The sequence below is a fragment of the Triturus cristatus genome, chromosome 8 (assembly GCF_964204655.1).
Source record: "Triturus cristatus chromosome 8, aTriCri1.1, whole genome shotgun sequence".
Classification (NCBI taxonomy): domain Eukaryota; kingdom Metazoa; phylum Chordata; class Amphibia; order Caudata; family Salamandridae; genus Triturus; species Triturus cristatus.
Window position 1 is genome coordinate 1,654,180,628 of NC_140591.1, and position 26,643 is coordinate 1,654,207,270.

Consider the following 26,643-nt stretch of genomic DNA (forward strand, 5'->3'; position numbering starts at 1 on the left):
ATATAATTAACAAATCCCGATATTAAAGTACGCAGGGCATTCGGGGTGCGGCCCATGAGGACCGCGTCATCCGCGTACAGTAACGCCGGGATAGGTTTCTTATTAATAATAGGGACATCCTTTGTCAAGTTGCATAAAGAATGAGTTAATTCATTGATGTATAGTATAAAAAGCAAGGGGGCCAGGACGCAGCCCTGTCTCACCCCCTTGCCAATTAAAATCTCATTTGAAACCTCGCCTTCGTTGTTTATTCGAACGCGGGCTTTCAAATTGCGATGGAGGTTGGCCAAAAAATGGACTAAGGGTTCGTCTAGACCATAGTTTAAAAGAATGGACCATAAGCGAGAGCGGTTAACAAAATCAAATGCTGAGCTTAAGTCCATTAAACCAAAATACAGAGGGGATTGTTTAGCTCTCGTGTATTTGGCCATTATAAGGTTAAGGTTTAAACATTGTTCCACCGTACCAAGCTTGCTCCTAAAGCCTAGCTGGCAACGGTGGATAATAGAGTTTTCATCTGCCCAGGTGCTAATTTTATCAAATAGAACCCTACCAAGGACCTTCAGGGTGTTATCGATCAAAGATATTGGTCGATAACACCCCGGGTCCAACCTATTTCCCTTTTTAAAAATGGGTACGATAGTACTACTAGACCATGTCGAGGGGATGGATTTCTTGCTCAAATTGTTAAAAAGGTTACAGAGTAAGGGGGCCCAAAAGCTTGTATTCGATTTTATCTGGTCGATGGACAAGCCATCCGGGCCGGGTGCCTTATTGCCAGCACTATTGGCAATAGCTTCCTCCACCTCCTCTAATGTTATGGCTATGGTACTGTCGGGGAAATTATCCTCAGTAAGGTCTCCAGCTGCAGCATAAAGCTTTGAGAAATGGGTGACCCATGAGTCTCCTGTGATATTGCAATTTATCGGGGTGATATTACTTCCCAGGGCTCTCAAGTTCTTTACGTCTCTCCAAAACCCAGTTGAATCTTTTAGGGCAGCAGTTTTAGTGAGATTGTCCCAATGGCTTATTAAAAGCTCCTCAGTTCTAACTTTTAATGCATGTTTATATTTGGAACGTAGTGAACTGACAAGGGACACATCTCGGGGTTTGGCTTCCAAGGCCTTTCTAAGTTCTCTATTAGCCCTCGAACAATTGCTATCAAACCATCTTTGATTATTTACATTATGTTCTTTTAATGGTCTGGAGATTGCCCTTTTTATAATTGTGCATAGATCACAGAAAGACTTAGTTATATCGGGGCCACCGGGTGTTAAGCAGTTAGAGATCAGCAAAGGATTATTCCTGATCACATTAGATAGGATCTCTCGGTTGTCGATCCCTCTCCAAACAATCCTAAGCCTGTCTGTAGATACGGTAATATTTTGGGCTCCAACCTCATGTGGGCCTACAGGTTTTTTAATAGATTTAAGTTGGATTACTATAGGCAGATGATCACTATATGAACTGCTGACAACCTCGGATTTAAGTAGCACTTCGCTAAGGAGGGAGGAGGTAAACATATAATCAATCGTGGTTGAACTACCACGGCCAATATAAGTAGGGGCCGGCACCTTTCCCTCAGAAGTTCCACTATAGCCCATAACATCGTCTAGATCCCTGCTATGTAATAAGCCCAATAATTCAGAACCTCGTCTACAAGGCGGAGATGTAGAATGAATATGGGCATTAAAATCTCCGCCAACACAAATGCCATCGAATTGGCCAAACTTTTCTCCATTCGCAACTTCATCAATAACATTAAACAAGTCTAAAAAGGTGGGATTTGGGTGGTTAATAAAATCATTGTTATAAAAGTTTATAAGACAAATCTTTAACCTTGCAACATATTTCACGGCTATCAGGTGTTTACTGACCACATGTAGAGGTTCAATTTTCACGTCCTTAGAAATTTTTGCCCAGATAGATAGACCACCACTTGGTCGCCCCGAAGCAGGGGGTGATACAATAAGATTATGACAGAAGAAACCCTCCAATAGTTGAGCGCATGTGCACCATGTTTCTTGCAACATTACCACATCAAAATTACTTATCCAGGTAACCCATTCTTTGATTTTCATCTTACCTGGAAGCCCAGCAATATTCCAGCTAATGACACTTAAAGTATCAGTCGGTGGAATAGTGGTGGAAAAAGGAAGGACAATGGGAGGGTCGGGGCATACTACATGAGGTGGAACTAGTCTGTCTGGACAAGGTTTATGAGTACATATAGGATTTGCCATTTCCAGAGGCGTTGTGCTGATGACCTTGTCCGGTGTAATAGGAAATATTAATAGTGGTCAATCTAGGCTTCCTAAATCGGATAGGGCGGAAAATCTGTTGGATAAAGGAATGGTATTAGAGGCCGTTTGGAATAATCTATGGGGGGGCCTATAAAAGTAGCACAGTGGGTGGAGAGTTATTGCAGTAGATGGGCTAGCATGGATGTTATGTGTGTCTATAAAAAATCTTACAGAGTTCGGATGTCTGAAGTTAATCACTATACAGTCCCCACTAATATTTTTATGTTGTGGGCCCACCCAACTTACCCGTCGAGTTGATATAATCTCATTTGAGATATTCCATCTTGCCCCTTTGTGTTTAGTCAGCCAATCGATACATTTATTATGTAATTGTGCCCATGACTCGCTTTGGCTTTCCTTAAGGGCTGGCACGCCTGCTAACACTAAAACATATGGGCAGGCTTCTGGGGGTAAGTGGAGTGGCGGCCCTAGATTATTAGTGGTTCTGTTTCTTACTGGTGCACCTCCACTAATGCTTGCGCTGTCCGAAGTGTTGCCTATCCTATCTGTTAAGGTAGCTAGCGGGGTAATAGTAGCCTTGGCATCCGAGTTCACAGTTCTAGTCGTTGCTATTCCTGCTACTCCAGAAGGATCATGATTTGGGCCCGTGGTCTGTACAGGTGGGGTATTGGCTGAGGTGCTGCTAGATGAGACAATTTTAGCAACAATTGGGCCTTTGGTGTTACTATGGCCAAGGTCAGCAGCAGCAGCCAAACCCCCCTCCCTCAGACCATTACATAATGATTCTAATTTATTCATGATTTTTTCGCCCCGAACGGCATCTAAACTAATAATGCCTTTCCTTTTGGTTTCCTCTTTTTTAACAAGGTTTTCAATTTTGTCCAGTCTCTTAAAAACAGTATTAAATTGTTTAGCTATTTGAATTTCAACTTGTTTAAAAATAGTATCAACAATAGTTTCTATCAGATTGCCATTAACTTTAGGTTGGATATTTCGGTCGATGAACTCAGTCTGAGTACTGACTGAATTGTCAGTGCTCTCATCATGTAACATAGAGGCCCCACAAATGCCTTTATCCAGGACTGGAAACTCTGATCTACAGGTAAAGGCAGTGGGTCTTCCGGTTCCTTCATCCGATGGTAAGAGTAGGGATGGTAAATCCTCAGTGGCACCTGATGTCACTATTTCACAATCTTTCTCTTTGTCTTTGTTCCACATACTCTGTGGAGTAGGTTGATTTCTGCAATGACTTAATTGTTTCCTTTTATTTATAATACATTTCACTGGGCCTCTCTTACGTTTCTCCCTTGTTGTTTTGTTGGAGCGTGGCATTTTATCTAGTTCGGGCTCCACTAAACGGTCAGTTGCAGGTATAGTCACCAGACTAGTTATGTCAATAATAGGGGTTGCAACGTCAACTTGAACTGATGGTTTAATAACCGTTACTGTAGGGGAGAGGGGGAGACCCAGATTAGGTAAAGCCTTTGGAGACTGGGAACATGGCGAAGTGGTGGTAGGAAATCCGAAGGACAATCTACGTTCGGTGTCGGCAATCTCGTTGGTGACCATAGTAAGGGCGTTGGCCAACAATGTATCGATCGATGTGGGCAGCTCAATAGGGACAACAGTGGTTACAGATGTGGTCTTCGTCGTACGTTTCCCCATGTTTTGAATAATTACCTGTACAGCCTGAGGATGCAAGGGGGGTGGCCCAGCCCTGCCTCTGTCTGCCCCTGACGGCCACAGACGGCCCGCCCTCTGCCCGGGCTCAGCCCGGCGATGCCCGCGCGCGTCCCGCGACGTGGAGGGAGCCTCTGCTTATGTAGCGCCTCCGGGCGCGGAACTGGCCGGAAGGAGGTCCTGGCGGCAGCAAAGGATGCCGGGAGCTGTAGTTCCCCCCACTGCGGCCAGCGATGGAGAGTGGCGGCGAGGGGAACACACAGCCTGGTGGTCTAGTGGATCTCGCCTGGTAAGTCCCGCTGCTCTGTTAGCTTGCAAAATGATCCCCCCGCTCCACCGAGGGAGCCTCTGCTTATGTAGCGCCTCCGGGCGCGGAACTGGCCGGAAGGAGGTCCTGGCGGCAGCAAAGGATGCCGGGAGCTGTAGTTCCCCCCCACTACGGCCAGCGATGGAGAGTGGCGGCGAGGGGAACACACAGCGTCAGCGTCCCGTTACAGCCTGGTGGTCTAGTGGATCTCGCCTGGTAAGTCCCGCTGCTCTGTTAGCTTGCAAAATGATCCCCCCGCTCCACCGAGGGAGCCTCTGCTTATGTAGCGCCTCCGGGCGCGGAACTGGCCGGAAGGAGGTCCTGGCGGCAGCAAAGGATGCCGGGAGCTGTAGTTCCGCCGCACTGCGGCCAGCGATGGAGAGTGGCGGCGAGGGGAACACACAGCATCAGCGTCCCGTTACAGCCTGGTGGTCTAGTGGATCTCGCCTGGTAAGTCCCGCTGCTCTGTTAGCTTGCAAAATGATCCCCCCGCTCCACCGAGGGAGCCTCTGCTTATGTAGCGCCTCCGGGCGCGGAACTGGCCGGAAGGAGGTCTTGGCGGCAGCAAAGGATGCCGGGAGCTGTAGTTCCCCCCCACTGCGGCCAGCGATGGAGAGTGGCGGCGAGGGGAACACACAGCGTCAGCGTCCCGTTACAGCCTGGTGGTCTAGTGGATCTCGCCTGGTAAGTCCCGCTGCTCTGTTAGCTTGCAAAATGATCCCCCTTTACTTTATACGTTTCACATGCTAACTTGGAAGAACAAATGCAATTCCAGCAGCAGTTCTGAAGTGATATCATTGAATAATATTACTATTCTATAATCCAAATTCACTGGTTTACATTTATGGACTTCGGAATACTGTCAACTAAAGTAAACCCTGCTGGGATTCAAACAGGGATCCGCATGATTCCACAGGACCCTGCAGCCACTGCACAAACAGGTTATCTGACTAGATCAAACTCTTGTGCATGTCATCCAATTCCAGCTCGGTACATACTGCCACACCACTGGTCTGAAGGAATAGGCATTAGGAACAAAAATAAAATAAAACCCAATCCGTTTACAGACGGACCAAAGGATGCTGCTCTTCCCAGGATCTGTCTCACAAAGCAAAAGCCGGGCTTAGGCAGATGTATGTGCACAATAACTTCTGAATGCCATCACTGCTCCAAAGGCTCAGAGGTGGTCTTGCCCATGCCTATCAGTTCCCAACCAAACACCAAAGCCAAGGTCCTGGCCCATAAGGACACCTGAGTATGTTGACGACATAAGTGAAGACTTTTTACTTGTGTGAATCAAACAATATGCAACATGGGAAAGTGAGCAAAAACTGTAGCAGCCCAGCTTTAAAAAAAAAAATCAAAAGTAGCGGCAACTGCAATAGGTCTTGCCTTGGCAAACTGGCGTGGTGGTTATTTATTTTGTACTGTAGGCATATGTTTTAAACAAAAAAGAAAGCATTCCTTTGCCTAGACAAATCAACCATAAACACTTTAAATTAAAAATAATAATAACCATCATGTATAATTCTAATAGAACAGTAAGGGTACTGTGCTTGTTGAACAGGTATAAGAAACAATTTTCAGATTTGATGCACATCACAGAATAATTATTCTTATTGCCACAAAAAAACGAATACTAAGAAGTATAATAACCTGAAAACACAGTTTAGAGATGCGAGAACCATTTAAATATCATAACAATGTAAAGAACTAAGAGAAAAAAGCATAAAGAGCATACCAAAAGTAAAATATTAGACCACCAGCCCTCGACCAGAGGTGCACTACTTTTTTAATCACAAACTGTTAGCCTGGCACATTACTCCTTGGACACTTGCTAAATCATCTGCGGAGTACTTCAAAGTACATTGCTTAGCTCCACCCTCATACATGATCCTTTTGGCCAACATCCTCCTCGAACACTACATCAACATGCTCTTCTATGTAGACAAAACTTAACTCATAGTCTCCCTCTCGGATAAGACCCACAAGAAACAAGTTCACCGCCTGCATGACCGAAGTCCCTAACTGGATGAAAGCCATCTGTCTCAAGCTAAACACCGTCAAGACAGAAGTAGTGATTTTTGGCAAGAACACCTTAACATAGAGCTCCAACTGGTGGCCGACTGAACCTGGACCCACACCAAGTACCTAGGAATAATCGACAGCAAACTGGGCATGACCACACAAGTAAACACTGTAACTGCAGCCTGCTCCCTCACCCTGAAGAGGAGGAGGAGGATTATCAAATGGCCTACAAACAACACTAGAAAAGCTGTCACTCACGCCCTAGTCATCAGCCAGTTTGACTATGAGAACGCCCCCTACACTGGGATCACTAAGCAACTCATTAGAAGATGATAAACCATTCAGAACCTTTGCAGCCAGACTCATCCTCTACTTCTCAAACATAACTCACATCACACCTCACCTCAAGGATCTACACTGGCTCCAGATACACAACAGCGCTCAATTTAAACTCCTCACACACATATTCAGGAGACTACACAACTCAGGCGGCCCAACATACCTGAACAGTTGAATCACCTTCCATCAACCATCCAGACTCCTCAGCTGAACTCCAATCGCACGCATACACAGAACCAGATAAGGAGGATGAGCATTCTCTTGAGCACTCCTAAAACATGGAACAACCTCCCACTCCACATCAGAGCCTCCTTTCTTCTTCAATTATACAAGAAGCAGAAGACCTGGCTTTTCAATTAACCAACCTAGCATAGGCAGGGCTAGGTACGCACACACACACCTGCTCAGGGCTAGGACACCCTCGCGGGTGAGGACGTGCTTTTACAGATACACATAACATTAGGCAGATGTGCACCTCTGATCAGGTAAAATGTCATCACTTAGCGTGCAAAATAGCCAATTTCTGAAGTGGTCTGAACCATTGCACCTTGCGGTATGCAAGCAGAATATCCCTTTAGTGTCATAGATGTGGTACATTTTCTCAAGTCACGTTAATGCATTTAGCTCCTATAAAAAATGTGTGAGGATCTGCTCTCAGTAATTAACTCCACAAATGCACAGTACTACAAAAACTGATACTTATTAACTGAAATTATATTTCTGTACTCATAAAATGTAGAGAGGACTCAAAACGAAACTTGGATCAAATATGTATCTTTTGTTATCTAGTATATTTCCAGATTTTTCCAATCGATAAGATTTTTAAAAACATGTGAATAGGGATGTTTTTCATTTGTTTTCTCTTTTTCTGCAGCGACAAATAAATACATAGCAGCAATATACATTATACATAATTCAAAGGAATGCTGTAATAACAAGTATATGTATAAAAAGATTTCATAGTTAGATCTTAAAAGATATAAAAAAAGTAGCAGTAAAGGTAATATCAGCAATTTACATTCAAAATAGAGGGTAACTATTATTCCAAATTCAGTTATAAATACAATATAATATTATACACATTGTCCAAATATTTACCATATTACGAGCCCTCTTTCTCTCCTTTCATCCAATTTTCAATGGGTTGCCAGATTTTTTGACCGCGCAATCTATAATGTCTACCCCTAGTTGTATATATAGCCATCTCTTGGTTAAATATAGCTAAAAATCTGGCAAGCCACATTTGAAATGACGGTGGGATCTGATCTTTCCAGCTAGCTGTTAACAAAATCCTGAATACCGCCGATCCTATAAACAAGCACGATTCTTCAGATTTATTCAGCCCTAATGAGCTATCGCAGCCTAAAATGAACAAAGAAGATGAAATTGCTAAAGGATGTCCAAACACCTCTTCCCAATATTTACCAATTCCATATTTTAGCTCTGTTAATTTGTCACAGTTATAGAGCATGTGATTTAGATTAGCGGGTCCAAGTCCACATCTAGGGCAATGATCGTCCAGTCTCTTTCCCCATGAAAACAGCTTAGCGGGGGTAAAATATAAGTTAAAAATGGTTTTATACGCTTGGGCTTTAAGGCTCGATGACATTAGTATTTTAGCTACTAGATATAGGCTCTTATCGATGTCCACATTGGGGTTGATGAGTCTGTGAGCCCAGGAGGATTCAATATGCTCTAAGTCATCACATAGATGATAAAATCAATATTCGATAAAGAATATGGGTTCCATCTTCACCTTTGGTAACTGCTATGACATGCTCTTCTTCGGCTTTTACTAAATCTTTTATTAATTGTAAATTCCTGGCCTCACGCTGTTTCTTTACCCTAGCCACATAACTGATCGTTTCTCTTCTGAGAGCCGCCTTAAAACAATCCCATACTACCCCCCTAGAAGCACTGTACCGATTCATGTCAAAAAATTCCTCTGCCCATTTTTTAATAAACATTATATATTCTTCATCAACAAGGAGCTTTCTATCAAATGTCCATTTAGAATATGGCCTGGTAAAATTAGTTGCATCGATTATCAGAAGTAGAGGATTATGATCTAAAATGATCTTGGGGAGTTTCTTTATTTCTACTTTAGTAGTTAGATCACGTGATGTAAAAAAATAATCTATCCTAACATATCTATTATGCGGATATGAATAATAAGTAAAGCCGGGATCATGGCGTTTCTTTAAATTCCAAATATCTACTAGATCATGGCTAGATCGAAGATGGCTAATGGCATTAAACACTTTAGGCTTTCGGCCTAAATAGTTATCGTGTAGATGTTTACCAAATAAAGGGCCTAAAGAGATGTTTAAGTCCCCACAAAAAATTATTGATTTTGGCCACAAAGCAAGTTCAATCTCAAGGTTCTCAAACAATTGTGGCTCGTCTTTATTTGACCCATAAACTGAGCAGATGGTAATGCCAGATGTCAGTGTTATGATAGCCCACCTCCCCTGGGAATCAGTTAATTTACGATTGGGTCCCCCCAAAGCAGTTTTAGCCATAATTGCTACCCCCCGGGTGTTCGAGGTTTGTGTTGTGGAGGCGAGCAAATTATAGCCAGCAATTTTTAAACGTTCTTTTTTCTCCCAGGGAATGTGGGTCTCTTGCAGGCAAACGATGTCAAAGGAGCTCTGTCTAATTAGTTCACAAAAGCGAGCCCTCTTGCTTTTATCATTTAAACCAGCCACGTTCCAAGAACAACATGTTAACCTCCCCATAAGCGTTTAGAATGAAATCCCTCAAATCCCACAAAACCATTTGCTGCTTTAAAATAGATCAAATCAAACTCTCTAGGTATGCATTTTGCTATCATTATTCCTTTATGTTGTACTGCCATAGTATTAAATTTGAAGTTGCTTATTTTTTTTTTTGTTTTAACCCCATCCCCCACCCACTCCGAAACAGGAAGTTTTCGCACAATGACGGACGGCGACGAAGATCACAGAAGAGAAGAAATAGCTCAGAACTTCAAAGAAAAACAAACGATCCATAAAGACGCCATTAACCGTCTAAAGACCCACTTGCCAACCTCTTGACTAGAGGGCGAACGGGAAAGGTGAAAGAATGCGCAAACACCCTTTACCTGACAGCACAAAAAGATGTCCCTTTGGAACCATAATCAAGCCCTGATGAAGACCTTAGGAAGTCAATAAAAAGGTCCACAACAGGAAAGGTCGAAACGCGTCGGCTAATAGAAAATGAGAACGTATTGGGGATAAAATTATACAATAACGCCCCTAGAAGAGCCAAAACAAAACATCCAGTCAACGCTCTCCATCACTACTTCAAAAAATATATTTTTTCTTTAATCCCATTTTGGACCTCATCAATCATTAATGTGGAGGCAACAATGAGTTTGCATGCCCCTATAATACATAAAGAGGATATCTGAGTACTGTTTTGATTCAATTTATATTTGTTATATTTATGTTTGTTGTCACACTGTATTGTTGGAAAAAGTGAAGATTTGTTTAATGTCAAATGTATAGGATTTGTGATTGTCACACCGAGAAAGTGTTTCTTCTGTTTCACAATAATTTAAATATATGAAAATCAAATTCAACTCGCAGTCAATAAATAGATCTGCTGAGAAAAAGTGATATTGTGATCTATGGTGTCAGAGGTATTTGCTGTTTCAAAAGTATTACCCAGATTCCAGCCTCTGAACACCTTATTGAATCCCCCCTTTCATGTTATATACTCCCTAATGAGCTATCGCAGCCTAAAATGAACAAAGAAGATGAAATTGCTAAATGATGTCCAAACACCTCTTCCCAATATTTACCAATTCCATATTTTAGCTCTGTTAATTTGTCACAGTTATAGAGCATGTGATTTAGATTAGCGGGTCCAAGTCCACATCTAGGGCAATGATCGTCCAGTCTCTTTCCCCATGAAAACAGCTTAGCGGGGGTAAAATATAAGTTAAAGATGGTTTTATACGCTTGGGCTTTAAGGCTCGATGACACTAGTATTTTAGCTACTAGATATAGGCTCTTATCGATGTCCACATTGGGGTTGATGAGTCTGTGAGCCCAGGAGGATTCAATATGCTCTAAGTCATCACATAGATTATTTAAAAGCAGGTCATAGATTTTTCCGATTTTAACTGATTTCATACAGAGAGTATCAAAGAGTGGTATTTTTTCTAATAAAATCTTAGAATTTTTTGATTTCAGAGCTATTTTAACCTGCATAAACTTAAAAATGTGTGTTTCAGGGATTCCAAATTCATTCTGAATCCTTAAAAAGTTACACTCTAATTCTTTCCCACAGAAATCCCCGACTGTTCTTATACCTGCCCTTTCCCATTTTTTTGCCATATCATCATTTGCTAACAAGGGCAATAGCGGGGAGCCCCATAAAGGGGTATATCTGTTATACTTTGGGATTTTGAGAAACCTTAACATCTCACACCAGACACTCCACGTATTCTTGATTACCTTAAATTTTTTTTTTTTAAATAGCTGGGCTCTAGTTGGATTAAGAGGCAATCTTGATATCTTTTCCCCAACAATAGTTCATAAATGGGAGGAATTTCTGGTGATATATTCTCTGTAGTTCGCGCTAAAATACTGAATAAGGGAATCATTTGTTGGAGAAAGGCCGCTCAATGATAGAATACCATATTAGGGTGTGCTAAGCCTCCCCTATGTTGAGGTAACATTAGAAATTTAAGTGACCGTCTAATTTTCCCATATTGTCTCATATAAGAGGATAGCAGCGAGTCTATTATTTTTAGAGTAGTATCTTCAATTGCTAGAGGTATGGTATGAAATAGATAAAGAAGCTTTGGTAGTATATTCATTTTTAAAAAGTTTCCCTTCCAAATAATAGATAAGTGTAAACTATTAACTCTCTTAAGATCTTTCTTGATGTTTTTAATTAGCGGGTCATAATTCAATCTATTAATCATTTCAACCTTTGATGTTAGACATATCCCAAGGTATGTAGAATGCTCTACTCTCCGAGGATCGCCATATACTGTATTATCAGTGCATATGATAATTGTTTTTTCCTTGTTAAGTGAATATCCAGAAAATAGGCCAAATTGGTGAGTAATTATGTCAATTTCTGTAATTGCCTCAGCGGGATTTGGTGTTAATATAGCCACATCATCGGTATATGCTAAGACCTTTGTATCGTGGTTACCAATTCTTATGGGTTTGATTTTTTTTTCTAGTAGTAGTCTAACAATTAACGGATTAATATAAAGGGCAAAGAGAATCGGCGAACAAGGGCAGCCTTGTCTTGTTCCCCTAGATATGTTGATGACATTCGATTCTTTGCCCATTATCTGTAGTTTCGCCTTTGGGTGATGATACATGGCTTTGATAGAATTTATAAAATTAGACCCAAAATTACTTAAGGAAAGGACCCTCCATAAGAATTCCCAAGATACTCGATCAAACGCCTTTTCGGCATCAAGAAGGATCATCGACATGTGGCCCCCCACACCGGACATATAATCAAAGAGTGCAATGGCTCTACGGATATGATCCGCTGTGCCCTTTCCCGGAATGAACCCGTGTTGCCAGGGGAAGATCAAATGTTCGACGACCCTCCCGAGCCGATTGGCTAAAATCTTGGCGTAAAGTTTAGAGTCTGAGTTGATTAGGGAGATAGGACGATACGATGCTGGATTCTCAGGGGGTTTATTCTTTTTTGGAAAAATAATTAAGTCTGTTTCCTTCCAGGAATCTGGAGACTTACCGGTTCTTTGTATACCGGTAAATAAATCATACAGAAGAGGAACAATCAGTGGGCCTAGAATTTTATACATTTTTAGAGGAATTTTATCCGGGCCCGCTGCCTTCCCTGGAGCCAACCCTGCAAGAGCTTGTTGTATCTCAGCAATGGTAATCTCCTTCTCCAGATCCTCCTTAGTTAACTCATCTAATATTCTCACTTGTGTGGTGTTTCCAATGAAGTCGGTCAAAGCACTCATAACTTCAATGGCACTCTGAGGGATATCATCCAAATACAATCCCTGATAGTATTGGCGAAACCCTTCAATTATTTCATCGGGATCCGTATAATTGCTACAATTTATATTAATAGATGCTATTGAATTATACGAAGCCTTCTGACGAGTACGTAGCACCAGCTGTTTGCCGACTCTCTCACCATTCTCATATACACTACTGCGATGCATCTTAAATACCTCTGCCGAGCGTTTGGTTAACCAGCTATTTAACTCGGTTTTTAAAATCAATATTTGATAAAGAATATGGGTTCCATCCTCACCTTGGGTAACTGCTATGACATGCTCTTCTTCGGCTTTTACTAAATCTTTTATTAATTGTAAATTCCTGGCCTCACGCTGTTTCTTTACCCTAGCCACATAGCTGATCGTTTCTCCTCTGAGAGCCGCCTTAAAACAATCCCATACTACCCCCCTAGAAGCACTGTACCGATTCATGTAAAAAAATTCCTCTGCCCATTTTTTAATAAACATTATATATTCTTCATCAACAAGGAGCTTTCTATCAAATGTCCATTTAGAATATGGCCTGGTAAAATTAGTTGCATCGATTATCAGAAGTAGAGGATTATGATCTAAAATGATCTTGGGGAGTTTCTTTATTTCTGCTTTAGTAGTTAGATCACGTGATGTAAAAAATTAATCTATCCTAACATATCTATTATGTGGATATGAATAATAAGTAAATCCGGGATCATGGCGTTTCTTTAAATTCCAAATATCTACTAGATCATGGCTAGATCGAAGATGGCTAATGGCATTAAACAATTTAGGCTTTCGGCCTAAATAGTTATCGTGTAGATGTTTACCAAATAAAGGGCCTAAAGAGATGTTTAAGTCCCCACAAAAAATTATTGATTTTGGCCACAAAGCAAGTTCAATCTCAAGGTTCTCAAACAATTGTGGCTCGTCTTTATTTGACCCATAAACTGAGCAGATGGTAATGCCAGATGTCAGTGTTATGATAGCCCACCTCCCCTGGGAATCAGTTAATTTACGATTGGGTCCCCCCAAAGCAGTTTTAGCCATAATTGCTACCCCCCGGGTGTTCGAGGTTTGTGTTGTGGAGGCGAGCAAATTATAGCCAGCAATTTTTAAACATTCTTTTTTCTCCCAGGGAATGTGGGTCTCTTGCAGGCAAACGATGTCAAAGGAGCTCTGTCTAATTAGTTCACAAAAGCGAGCCCTCTTGCTTTTATCATTTAAACCAGCCACGTTCCAAGAACAACATGTTAACCTCCCCATAAGCGTTTAGAATGAAATCCCTCAAATCCCTCAAAACCATTTGCTGCTTTAAAATAGATCAAATCAAACTCTCTAGGTATGCATTTTGCTATCATTATTCCTTTATGTTGTACTGCCATAGTATTACATTTGAAGTTGCTTATTTTTTTTTTTTTAACCCCATCCCCCACCCACCCCCCTCCTGCCCACCTGCTCCCCTCCACCCACGAACCCCCCACACCTCCACCCAATAGTGAGACAAACAGACTCCATAAGAGTCTAAGATGATGAACGTGCAACGTGACTAAAGCTTCCTATGTGATTTTCTTCATCCTCCTCCTCCCTTCCTCTTCACTTCTCCTCTCTTCTCTCCCTCCCTTTAGCTCGTTCATTCCACCTTTTTATTTTTTTATTTATATATATATATATTTTTTTTAATACTTCGACGTACTTCACACTGTTGAAACTTAACTCATAACATCACATAGTACCTCAACCTAAACGGTTATTTCATCCAGATATTCTTTGGCTTTAATTTCTGAGAGAAAAAGTTTTATCTGTCCTTTCCAAACCACCTTTAATCGGGCTGGGTTGTTTAAATCAGCTTGTGCATTTATATCCTGAAATGGCTTAATTAATTGTCTCAGCCTCCAGCGCCTCTCAACAGTAGTATGACAAAAGTCCAGACGGACAAAGTACGTAATCTCATTTCTTGTTCTCTTGGCCTCAGGCCGGGCCTTTTCAAAGACTGCCTGTCGTAGTAAGAAGTTGCTAAAATAGACCAATATGGCCCGGGGGTACGCTCCAGATTTCTGCGGGTGTTTCAAAGTGAGGGGTACACGATGAGCCCTTTGGACCTCAATAGCCCAGTTCCATCCAGTAAGCTCAGGCAAAGAGTCTCGAAAAAGATCGACCATATAGGACCTAGCATCTCCCCCCTCTACCCCTTCAGGTACTCCAAGAACTCGTAGATTACCTCTTCGCTGGCGGTTCTCAAACTCCTCCAGCTTCCATCTAATATCTGTTATTTGAGCTTCGTGTGTGTCAAGACGTTCTCGATCGACGACTATATCTGCCTCTTTGAGGACCACCCTAGTCTCTACCTCTGTGAGTCGATCCCCAAATAAGCTACATATCTTGGTGAGTTTGCGTACAACCCCTTGCATCTTATGCATCGCAGCTCGGCTCTTACGAGCGTCTTGACGGGTCTCGTCGCGATGCATAGATATAGCCTATAGGATAGTGTCTACGGGTGAAGGGGTTGCTGAGTCAGGCTGGCTATTTTTCCACGTCTGATCATTAGAAAGGGTCTCCAGAGGAGTAGTAAGAGGATTTTCCGTATCATCCCAGGCTAAATCTTTTATCTCATGACGTTTTGTTCTTTTTTTTATGATGGTTTTAGCCCTGGAGCACGGAGTGCCAAACTGATCACTAACGCTCTCGTCAGTAGTGGAGGAAACATCATTGTCTGACCATTCACCTCTTTCTGTGAAAGAGAAAAAGTCGCTCGGATCTTTCTCAGCTTCGCCATCAGTTAAGGCAGCCTCAAAGAGGGAAGAATCTTGGAGGGTAGGTTGGTGGCTTTTCAATATGCCCCCCCCCGGACTTCCCCTGCTGTTGTGTGCTCTGAATGCCCTGTATTTTATCAAGTGGCTGTATTAGATGTTGTGTATTCTGGGCATTATCAAGGCAAGCATCGTGGTTGACTGTATTTTGAGCATTATTCGACAAAGAAGCATCGGAATTCAGGGGGTTTTCAACACACGTGGGGAGCATACCTTCTGTTCCTTCCATTGATCCAGCCCCTGCCGCATCCTCGGCAGGTACACTCTGGGGCTGTAACTGTGGAGTGCTTGGATCTGGTTTGCCTGCTGTGGGAGGAACAGCCTCCCCTCCTCCTACTCCACCTCCGGTCAGAGTTCCGGCTTCAGTAGTATCGGCCTCGGCATCAGCATCAGTCTCGAGCCTCACAGCCTCCACTCGTTTCCGACCGGAGACCGGCTTCACAGCACAGCGAAGAAGGTCGTCAACTGAGGGGGTAGTCGTGCGCGTTCCAGGCGCTGCACTCTTCCTCAGAGCCCTAGAGCCCGACGGGGCATCAAATGCCTTTCCTCCAGCATTAATTACGGGCTCTGGACTCTCCTGCTGTGAAGTTTTTGCAAGTTTCGTCGCTCTAGCCTTGGCGGCCGCGGACATTATCACCACCTTCGGCGCCATAGTTTCAGTTGGTTGGACTGAGCTGGAAGAGCTGGAAATCAAGTACGTGTCGTGTTGGTGTTTGTACTTGCTCACCGTTGGCTCAAAGCTCGCCTCGGTGATCAATTGCGCAGTTCTGGCGTTTCTGAGAAGGAACTGCACTACGGTCAGTCCAATGAAAGTTCCTAATGAATATAAATAGGTATTCACAGGTTTCACCTCCGCGAGCTCCGATTCTGTTTCGTCTGGTATCATTGTTGTATCGAGGCTAGTTCAGCATTTAACTTTTTAACCGGAAGCTCCTGTCACAGCGCTGCACTGCGGTCTAGCAAGCGACCGCCATCTTGTCTCGCCTCCAGTGCAGGACGATTTCAGAGAATAGGGATGTTTTTCAATGTACATTTCAAGGTAACCTTATAACTACTTGAGGATGTAGCAAAAATTATATAAAAATAAAGCAAAGGCACAATACAAAACAATATTTTGGAATTCTATCTATGTTAGCCTATCAAGCTAGAGAAAGTAGATCCCAGGGTATGATGAACCACGACGGAATAAGTAATGACTTTCCGAGATAAGTGAGAGCTTTTGTGATAGAAGGTAGAAATGGAGCTCTAGCCAATATTGAATTGAATGTTTGGGGAGGGACAGAAAATGAGTATGCTGTACATGGGTCACATGTGTCTGTTAAAGTCGTCGTTCCAAACACTAAGGCCCCAAGCCCCCTAGTCATGAGGCAAAGTTTGTGATATCTGCCCTATTGCTCTTGTTGCAGAACTCATGGAATGGAATGAGTTGAGTTCTGTACACTTTTCCTTCACGAGTACCAAATTTGAGCTCAAGCATTTGTCAGACAAACAAAGGTATCTCACTGGAAAAGCCACCTAGAAAATGCAGGGTGATATCTTGATCTCTGGAAACCAATTTCAAGAAATCCTAGGCTAGAGGAGTGTCAAGACCTGAGCATATGGATAGCTCGCTCTATGCTCATTGCCTAATTCTCCTTTCTGAGAAGCTGAAGTAACTAATCAGTTTAGGAAAACAGGTAGAAGTCCCTCTCATTCTTCCTCTCTAACTCCCTCATCAGAAGTGTGGGCCCAAAATAAATTCTCAAGTTATGGAAAGGCCGCATGGAAACAGTGTGCGCAAAGGCAGTCTCCTGCTTTGGGGGCATTGTGGGGGTGGGTTGACGGATTATTTGGCCTTCACCAATCCTTCGGTAAAATGTTACCACAATTCCCATCAGGCACGCTCATTTTACTGCCAATAATTTTTCTAAATGTGTACTTACTATTTCACCTGTCACATCCCTGATTCATGAAAAGACACCTAAGGCAAGTTACTCTAAAGTACTTTTGCTCTCTCTGGTGGAGGTAAACATTTTAGGGAAGGCCATTTCAAAACATGGCTCCTTCCTCATTCCCTTTCCTGCACCTTCGTGACGTTCATCGTGCCCCCTCCTTTATGTTTCCTGAGGACACCCTCACAGCATGTAGGTAAAGCAACATAAATAATACATTTCAAACAAAATATCTGACTATATGTTCATAGTTACACAGGCCCTAAACGCATAAGTCATGAAAAAAGGCAGATTCTTTAGGCATTGCTTATAATGTTTTTGTTTTAAGCTGATCTGAAAGACATTTTTGACCAAAAAGGAATTTTTTTTTAAGTGTGAGACATATAAGGGACACATTTAGGGTTGTTTGCGTGAGACTTTGTTACTTTAGTAATCACTGTATTTATTGTCTTATAAAAAAGGAAAGGTATAGCCATTGGATAGCACCACGAATGTCTGGAAGGAGAGGGTTGTCTTAATGAGTCTAAAAACAAATTTGTTTTCAACGACAGCATGAGCCTGTGAAAGGCGTTGGGTTCGATAAACTTTTATAAAAGTGCAGGAAATATGGCGCAGGGATAGGGAAGTTTAGAGGGTCTGTACAAAGTCAACTTTCCTGCATAACGTGAGACACTGACTTTAATGCATTACTCTAATGATCTCAGACAGTTGTAAGGAAAACGTCATTACTGTTGTGATCTATTCCCTGACCGCTGCCTGTGAGGGGTGGGGGGGCCCTTGGTACAAACCCACGCTGCCAGGGATCAGCTGCGGGGCCTCGCGCGCGCTGCACAATGAACACACTGCAGCCGGTAAGTCAGTTGGGCGCGAACTGCCTCGCCCGCCCGCCCGTTTATTATTTAACTACGCGCTCACGTCGGGGACATCAGCGCAACCTACGCAAAGCGTCCAGCGCTCTAGCCGACGGCTAGAGCGCTAACTGTAACATCCCTTCTCAACTCAGTCCTTGAGGACAGTTCGATTCTTAGTTCGCCGCATCACTTACTTGGCACGCAAAGTCTCTCAGCCGACTGCTGGGCCTGGGGTTATCCCTCAGCTCATACCTGGCGGCCCTTCGTGAGGCCAGGGCCTGGGTCTCCGGTGCCACCTCTGGCCTTGGTTCACCACCGGTGCAGCTGGCGCCGCCTGGCTCAGACTCTGTGCTGTTCCGTGGGTCGGAGCTGGGTACACTCGCCGGGAAGTCCCCGGAATCGTGGCCTTCGTTGAGGTCGGTCGCCCCTTGGTCGTCTGCGTGTCTCCTTACTACCTTGAACCATGATATGTTCCAGGTGACCAGGTCTCTCCCTCGGCGCGCTGTCACCATGGTCCCTCGACGGTCGACCACTCTCCAGTATCCTTTTTCATATCGTGTCTTAAACTTTCCTCCCGGCCGTGTTGTAAATTAAGGACAGAATGTGATTAAGCATTTACTGAAAACATTAGTGTTTCCCTTTTATTGTGTTTTCCCCATTATGTTGGCCGAAGTCCGGACTCCATTTTGTATTGACATGCTGCCATGTGTTCACCACGAGGAGAGTCCGACCTCTGTGTTAGTTGCTCTTGTAATCTGCCTAGCAACAGGTTATAAATAGCTCTCCCTTGTCCGTCTGGCGCATGCCCAGACTTGACCACATCTGTTATAATTAGCTTTGCTTGACCATGTGTTTTCGCGGGCCCAAGGAGTGTGTTAGCTCCGCCCATGTATTGATTCGGTATCGAGAATGACCCTAAATGGTAATGTTCTTCAACTCTGTGGTATCCACCCACTCATGAGCCCCTTCGCTGTGTATAAAAGGGGACTGTGTATGCAAGTTCTTTGTGCTACTCCTTGCAATACTGAAGAGTGTTGTGTGGATTGTAGGACCACCCTTAAGGGTTAATAAACGTTGTTTTTGTACTTTGCAGTTTCCGTGCCAACTTCCTTATAGATTTCGTTACAGAAGAGCGAACCCTTGTCTCTTGCGGGCCTAGCTGGGGCTTGTATTCATCAATTGGCGCCCGTCACGTGGGGCTCATCGGCGACTCGGATGCTCGAAGGACTGGTCGCGACGAAGGTGAGGAGTTTGGCCAGGGACGTGATCACTGCCAGCGGCGTCTTAGCCTTGGCATCCCGAGGTTTTTCTTCCTTCCCTTCCGAGCTTACCATCTGGGTGGCGCCGGTCATCGACTGAGACCTCTTCTGTCGGTCCTGCCGTGAGAGCCGTTTGGGCGATTGTGGAGCTTGGCAGTTGGAACCTGGACTCTTGATTGGTAAGAACCGTTGTACGGTACTTGCTCCGAGTTTTGAAGCCTGGTCTGGCTATTTGAGTTTGATTGATGGTGACTAGTCATATTTTGAATTTGTCTTTGTGAAAATATATGCGTTGCAACACATATAGGCAGGTAATGTGGAGAAATTTCTACGGAGCTGTGTAAACTTTGAACGGCGCAACGATTAAGTGCCATTTTTGATAATACTGCATATTTTGCATTATTCCTAGCATGCCTGCTTTCAGCGCACTCCGTAAGTGGTGTTGCTGTCTTGGGAACCGGTTGAACCTCGAGGAATCTGCTCCAGCTCCCCCAGAGGGGACTCCTAATAGGGATATGTACGTGAAGCATGGTCTTTCTTCCATAATGTACAGCACGTTATGGAGGAAATATACTAGGAAGGATCCTGAGTTGCGATGGCCTTTGTATGGATCGTTTGATATACGTAAGATTGAGTATGTGGAACAGTGTATGTGTAAGCGACGTGCTCGTCAGGATATGTTTGAGTGTGTGCGATTATGGGTGAAGGAAGTGCGTGAGCGAGAGAAACGTGAGAAAGCGCTATTTGATAAGGAGCAGCGAAAGAATGATCATGTGCGAGCGCAGGAAGCGAAGCGTCGGGAGGACAAAGAGCAAACGGACAGACAAGAGAAAGAGCGTAGGCTACAAGTTTCGGGTCAATATGTTGTTCGTCAGCCGCTTTATCCTGTCCTTAATAATCCTGATGACGATTTTTATTTACTAGATCGCTCTCCGCCCCCTTATGTTGGCGCATCTGCTCCACGGCCGCAAGATTCTGGCCCGGCTCCGGGTAAGGTCGACACACGGTCCATGTTATCGGCCGAGCATATGGCTGAGCTCCGGAAACTTTCCCTTCGTGCACTTAAGGGCAAGATGTCTATGGATGAGTTGTTCCATGCTTGGGGGTCGTGGCAAGATAGAGAGAGGGTGTATTTTCTGTCTCATTTTTCAGAAGAAGTAATTGCAGCTTTCCGAAAATATTCTAGTGTCTTTGAGCCTGACGACGTGTCTTCGGATGCCGGAGCATTACGTAATGGTGTTTTTTCTCCCCCTAAGGCTTCTGAGGCGGCTCGGCGGCTGTTCGCTTTGCGGGACGAGGTACTGGCCCTTAGAGAGAAAGCACGTCAACAAACGGAGGAGGAGAAGCAGTCGGATTCGTCTGCAGCAGGGGGCCACCCATCCGCCTCCCAGTCAGATAAGGATGACATAGTGCATGCTAAACCAATGCGAGAGGCGGCGCCTTTGTATGTTCCTCCTAAAGGAGCGGGGACTAGCTCGGATGTTAACTCCGCCGATGCAAGGGGATATTTTGTATATAACTGGGTTTATACTCCATGGCATAGGGCCGATGTTATGGCATTAAAGAATGCGCTGCCTGACCCCCGCAAGAATCCAGCGGCCTTCTATGAAGAAGTTGAGGGGGCCTTGAATTCTTGCATTATGACCCTGGCGGATATAGACCTGTTCTTTGGCCTTATCCTACCGCCGGATACGTGGCGCTCTGTCCGGAAGGTAGATGATGCGGTTGCCTTCAAGGCCCGGTGGTCTGACCTTGAGGATGAGGATAGGGAACGGAAGCCCGCACAGAAACCACCCCAGAATATTTTAGATCTCCCTGCGGCTATTGTGGCTAAATTGAAGACGATTATCCCCCCTAAAAAGATTGACTGGAATATGTTAGCAGCATGTAAACAGAAAGTTGACGAGTCAGTCGCGGACTTCTTTACGCGTTTTGAGGAAACGTTCCATGATTTTAGTGGCCAGTCGCTCACTGACGACACGGGCCGCCACCTTTTCGCGGACAAATATGTGGCTAATCTGCTGCCAGCAGTTGCGGCCCGGTTAAAAGCGAGTGAGAGTTCTTGGTCCTCCGCGACACCGACGGCCCTTCTGACCATTGCCCAGTATTATGAGCGTCAGGAGCACGAGGCGAAGGGCCAGGAGGAGAAGAAATCGAAAGATCTTAAAACCAAAGTGATGTTAGCACAAGTATATGGCCCGCCCCGCCGGGGTAATAATAATAGGGGAAGGGGCGGATCTTATGGTCCCCCTTCGGGCCGATCTGATTTGAATAGGAACCAGTGTGCGTATTGCAAGCAGTTGGGCCATTGGGCCAGGGATTGCCCAGCGTTGCGTGCTTCGCGTCAGGGGCACACTCCGGGTGGACCGAGAGGTAGAGGGGGCTTCTCGAACTTTAGAGGGAATTCCAACGATAATGTCCGTTTCGATACTGCCGGACAGCACCGAGATAGCTCAAATGTTTTCGATCGCCAGCACCAGTATCATGTATCGGACAGCGATCGATTGGGATATCACGATTCTCAGCATGCATAGGAATGCGTAGGATGGGGGTCCGAATCAGTTGAGGTGCCGGTCGATCAGACGGGTCCTTATGTATCGGCTGAGGTTTTAGGTTCTACTGATCAGTTCCTAGTGGATACAGGAGCGACACGTAGTGCATTGTCTAGGTACTTGGTTCCGGGGGCTCCCCCATCCGGCTCAATAGTTACATCGGTAGGGTTTGACGGTACACTTTCCCGAAGCCCTCTTTCACAGCCCCTTGCATTTAAAGTTGATTGTTTTTCTGCGCCTTGTCCGTTTCTGCTTGCTCCGTACACACCGGATAACATTATGGGCCTTGATATGTTAAAGCATTTTAGGGCTACAATTCGCTGTTCCCCTGAGGGTGTGAGGGTGATATTAAATGACAACTACCCCCGATCTGGGCGGATGTGTACGATCTCAGAGGATGCGTTGTTGGCTACCCTCCCCCAAACTTTATGGGCAACATCGGACACAGATGTCGGACAAATGGTGATTCCTCCGGTCCACATTAGTGTCCAGGAGGGGGCGGTACTACCGCGCCTCCCACAGTATCGTATTTCCCAGGAGGGCGAGGAGGCTCTCATACAGATTGTGCAAGACTTGATCGCAGTGGGGGTAGTGGAAGAAGTTCCCTATAATATCTGTAACAGTCCGATTCTCCCTATTCTGAAAAAGGACACGGATGCAAAGGTTTATCGGTTCATAATTGATTTGAGGGAGGTGAACAAGATCGTGATACCTCAGTACCCGGTGGTTTCCGATATCACGACGTTGCTCACCTTGGTCCCGCCTACGGCGACCGTGTTCTCAGTGATTGATTTGAAAAATGCCTTCTTTTCTATTCCCATTCACCCTGATAGCCGATTTCTTTTTGGGTTCACATTAAACAATAGATCTTATCGTTTTTGTAGAATTCCCCAGGGCTATACAGAAAGCCCTAGTATTTATAGTCAGGCTTTGAAGCGACAGTTGGATTCCTTTGCCTTACTCGAGGGGGTCGCCCTCATTCAATATGTCGATGACATCTTGTTGGCGGCTGACACCCTGGAGTTGTGTGAGAAAAGTACGATAGCCTTACTTTCCTTTTTAGCATCCCACAATCATAAGGTCTCTAGGAAGAAATTGCAATTCTGTAGACCAAAGGTGACTTATTTGGGTCACCTTTTGTCTAAGGAGGGGCGTGCACTCACACCAGATCGTATCCAAGTAATTTTGGACACACCAAGGCCATCCACGCAGAAGGATGTGCGTGCATTTTTGGGTCTTGTTTCTTTTTGTAGACAGTGGATATTGGGGTTTTCACACATAGCTAAGCCATTACTAGCGCTCTTGACAAAAGACACGCCCATCCCGATCCCCTGGTCAGATGAGTGTGACGCTGCTTTTCAGCAATTGAGACAGGCCCTTTGTTCAGCACCAGTGTTAGGGACCCCTGATTATGCAAAACCCTATCTGAAAGAAACACGTTAGTTAGATTCCTCACCTTAGAATATCCCCAGGCGTCAGACTGGATCCGGAAGATTTTTCGTCAGCAATACCCCTTGCGCGTCGCTAGGCGTCGTCTGCGGCTCCGCGTCCGTCGTCGGCGTCGTGCGCCGGGATGACGTCGTCGGAGTACTTAGACGCCGCCCTCGCGCGCTGACGTCAGTTCTTCTTTTTTCCGCGCCAGTAAGCGCAGATCCGGGAGAGCTACCCCTTTTAGTCTTTTTTGACTAAATCTTTTTGATCATTTTTGATCCTTGTCTGTCGACATCTGGTGCCGGTAGGATGCCTGGGTTCAAGGCTCGAACCCCTCAGCCTCACCTGACGCATAGGGGTGTACAGAGCATACACATCGTTTGTGACAATGAGGTGTTGGTCGGAGTATTGTATACCATTACTTTGGGAATATGACAAAATGGATTGTGTACGTGATCTGCTTCTTGCAAGTAAAGGAGGGACGAACTTTGCCATACCAGGGGTTCCCCACTGGGGGTCTCCTATAAACAAAGCTTTGCCATTTTATGATTGCATACAGAATGAATTCGCAATGTTTTTATGTTTTTCCTTTTCTTTCTTTCTTTCCTTCCTCCCACAAACATTTTTCAATCCATTGGTTTAAGATTGAATGTGCATTCAATAGGATAAGTTTCCTGCACATCCACAAGGGAGCCCATAGCACGGGCCTCCGTTTTGCACCAGGTCCTGAAGAAAGCCCGCTAGACCCTTTTGGGCTGACGAGGGCTGAAACATGTCGACCTTTTTTGGACACAGTTTTTAACCAGTGCACTTGACCATAATCAGTCAGATACGTGCACAACGAGAATACTTTTTTATCTTGGTCTCGAACCCAGTACCAATAAAAAATCTACTGGCTTTACGAGAATTTTAATACACATTTTTCCTTTATCACGATCACCTCACCCTTCTTTTTGATTCACGATCACTACTGTGATAACCAGTGGTTAAAGCCTCCGGGTGGAGGAAGCATTGGATTGACCCAATGATTATGCGATCACGTAGAAGACCACATTCAGCGGAGAATCAAGATATACCGCTAATCTCGATCCCAACTAAACGTGAATGAGGGTTTCTTATACGGTACAATGTACTGTCCATGCAATACCCTGGTTTCCCAGGACCAGTGATCCACTCTACAATTGATCTTTTTGTGAAGATTGTCATCGACTGATGTCGGTGACCGATCACCACCGCCGGTGCCTCTACTGCTTAGGCCTCGACCATGACGCGGAGTCGTGCAACGACTGTCAGGCCTTGACTTCGAAGGCTAGGCGGGAGCGGTCCCGCAAGCTTCTCGAGCTTCGCCACTCGGCTCCGCGTCGTGCGCGATCCCGGTCCAGGAGGAGGTCCAAGGATCGCTCGCGGAGCCCTAGCCGACGCCACCATCGATCGTCGGGCTCCAAGTCGTCGGGTAAGTCCAAACACTCAAAGAAGTCCAAGAGGCGACATCGCTCTTCGGACTCCCCTCGCCGGTCGCGCGACTCGGCCGAGGGTCCAAGTGGTTCCACCCCCGCGGCTCCGGCGGAGCCGCAGGTGCCGCGTCCGCCCCCATACCTTCCGGTCCCTGGGGCTGACGCGGCGCCGGCGGAGATCAGTGCCTTCCTCTCGGCCATGAGGAGCCTGGCCCCGCCGTCGACGCCCGCTGGCGCGCCTTCGGGCCCCGCGGGCTCGACTGGGCGACCTCGCGTGCCGGCGGCTCCGGCCCCGGCGCCGTCGACGACTCCGGTCTCGACGCCGCAGGTCCCCGCGGGGCCCATGCCTGGGCCCCAGTCGACGCCGGTTGACCTTGTCACTCCTCCACCGGCGCCGACGCCTGAACCACCGACGCCGTCACCGGCGCCGCCGACGCCTGTGACGCCGACGCCCCAGTTTAGCCCTCATCCGGACCCGACGCCGGCGCGGCGTCCGCCGACGCCGCATCCGACGCCGCTAGAGACCTACCATCTCTACAGCCCGGTTCCGATCATTCCTCCTGTTTATCAGGAATCGGAAGAAGGGGGCGACTGGGAGGGGTTCGAGGACCCTCTGGCTGTTCAGTCACAGCTTTCTCAGGACTGGGCAGATGAGCTGGGGGAGGCCAGCGGGCTGGACACCTCGCCAGACGCTGGATTCACTTCTCCTCCGACCGTGGCTTCGGAGGAGGGTGCAGCATTTTCTGTGGTGCTGCGCAAGGCGGCTGAGGCCCTTGGGCTCGAGTTGCCTGCCGTGGCTGTGAGGACCAACATCCTCACTGAGGTGCTTCAAACCTCAGCAAGCTCCACTGAGCCTCTGCTGCCGTTTAACGAGGCCCTCACTGACGTTCTGCAGGGCACCTGGTCCAAGCCCTCCACAGTTCCTCCTGTGGATAGGAACGTTGCCAGGCGCCACCGCCCTGCTCCGGGCGACCCCAGCTTCCTGTCCCAACACCCCACCCCCGAGAGTCTGGTTATCCAGGCCTCTACTTCCCAAACCTCCTTCCCGACCGCTCCGCCGGACCGGGATTCCAAGTGACTCGAGCAGTTTGGCAAGAAACTGTTCTCGTCCCTTAGTTTGGGCCTGCGGTCTTTAAATACCGCCTGTCTCTTGGACCGTTATTCCCATTCCCTGTGGGATACGGTGGAGGACGTGCTGCCCCTGTGTCCGGAGGAGGTCCGGACGCGTCTTACCCAGGCTCTGGCCGATGGGAGGGATGCAGCACGGCACGCCATAAGATGTGGGCTTGACACCACGGACTCGCTAGGTCGGGCGATTTCCACCACGGTGGCGCTCCGCCGCCACGCCTGGATGCGGTCCACGTCGTTTTCCGGTGATGTCCAGAACACCCTCATGGACATGCCCTTTGATGGCACTCGCCTGTTTGGTGAGAAGGCGGACAGTGCGCTGAACCGCTTTAAGGACTCCCGGGCTACGGCCAAGTCCTTGGGCCTCTCGGCTCCGCGGGCGCACACCTCCGCTTTTCGCCCCTTTCGTGGCCAAGGAAGGGGCGCCTCCTCACGTTCACAAAGCCACCAGCCGCAGAACCAACCTGCGCGCGGTCGTGGACGTGGCTTCCGCCGTGGCGGAAATGGAGGCCGACGTGGTCAGCCCACATCCACCCCGGCAGCATCCGCCTCAAAGCCTTCCTAGTCCGAGCTTTCAGGCCCATACCACGCCAGTGGGCGGCAGAGTTCGCCATCACCTGCTCCAC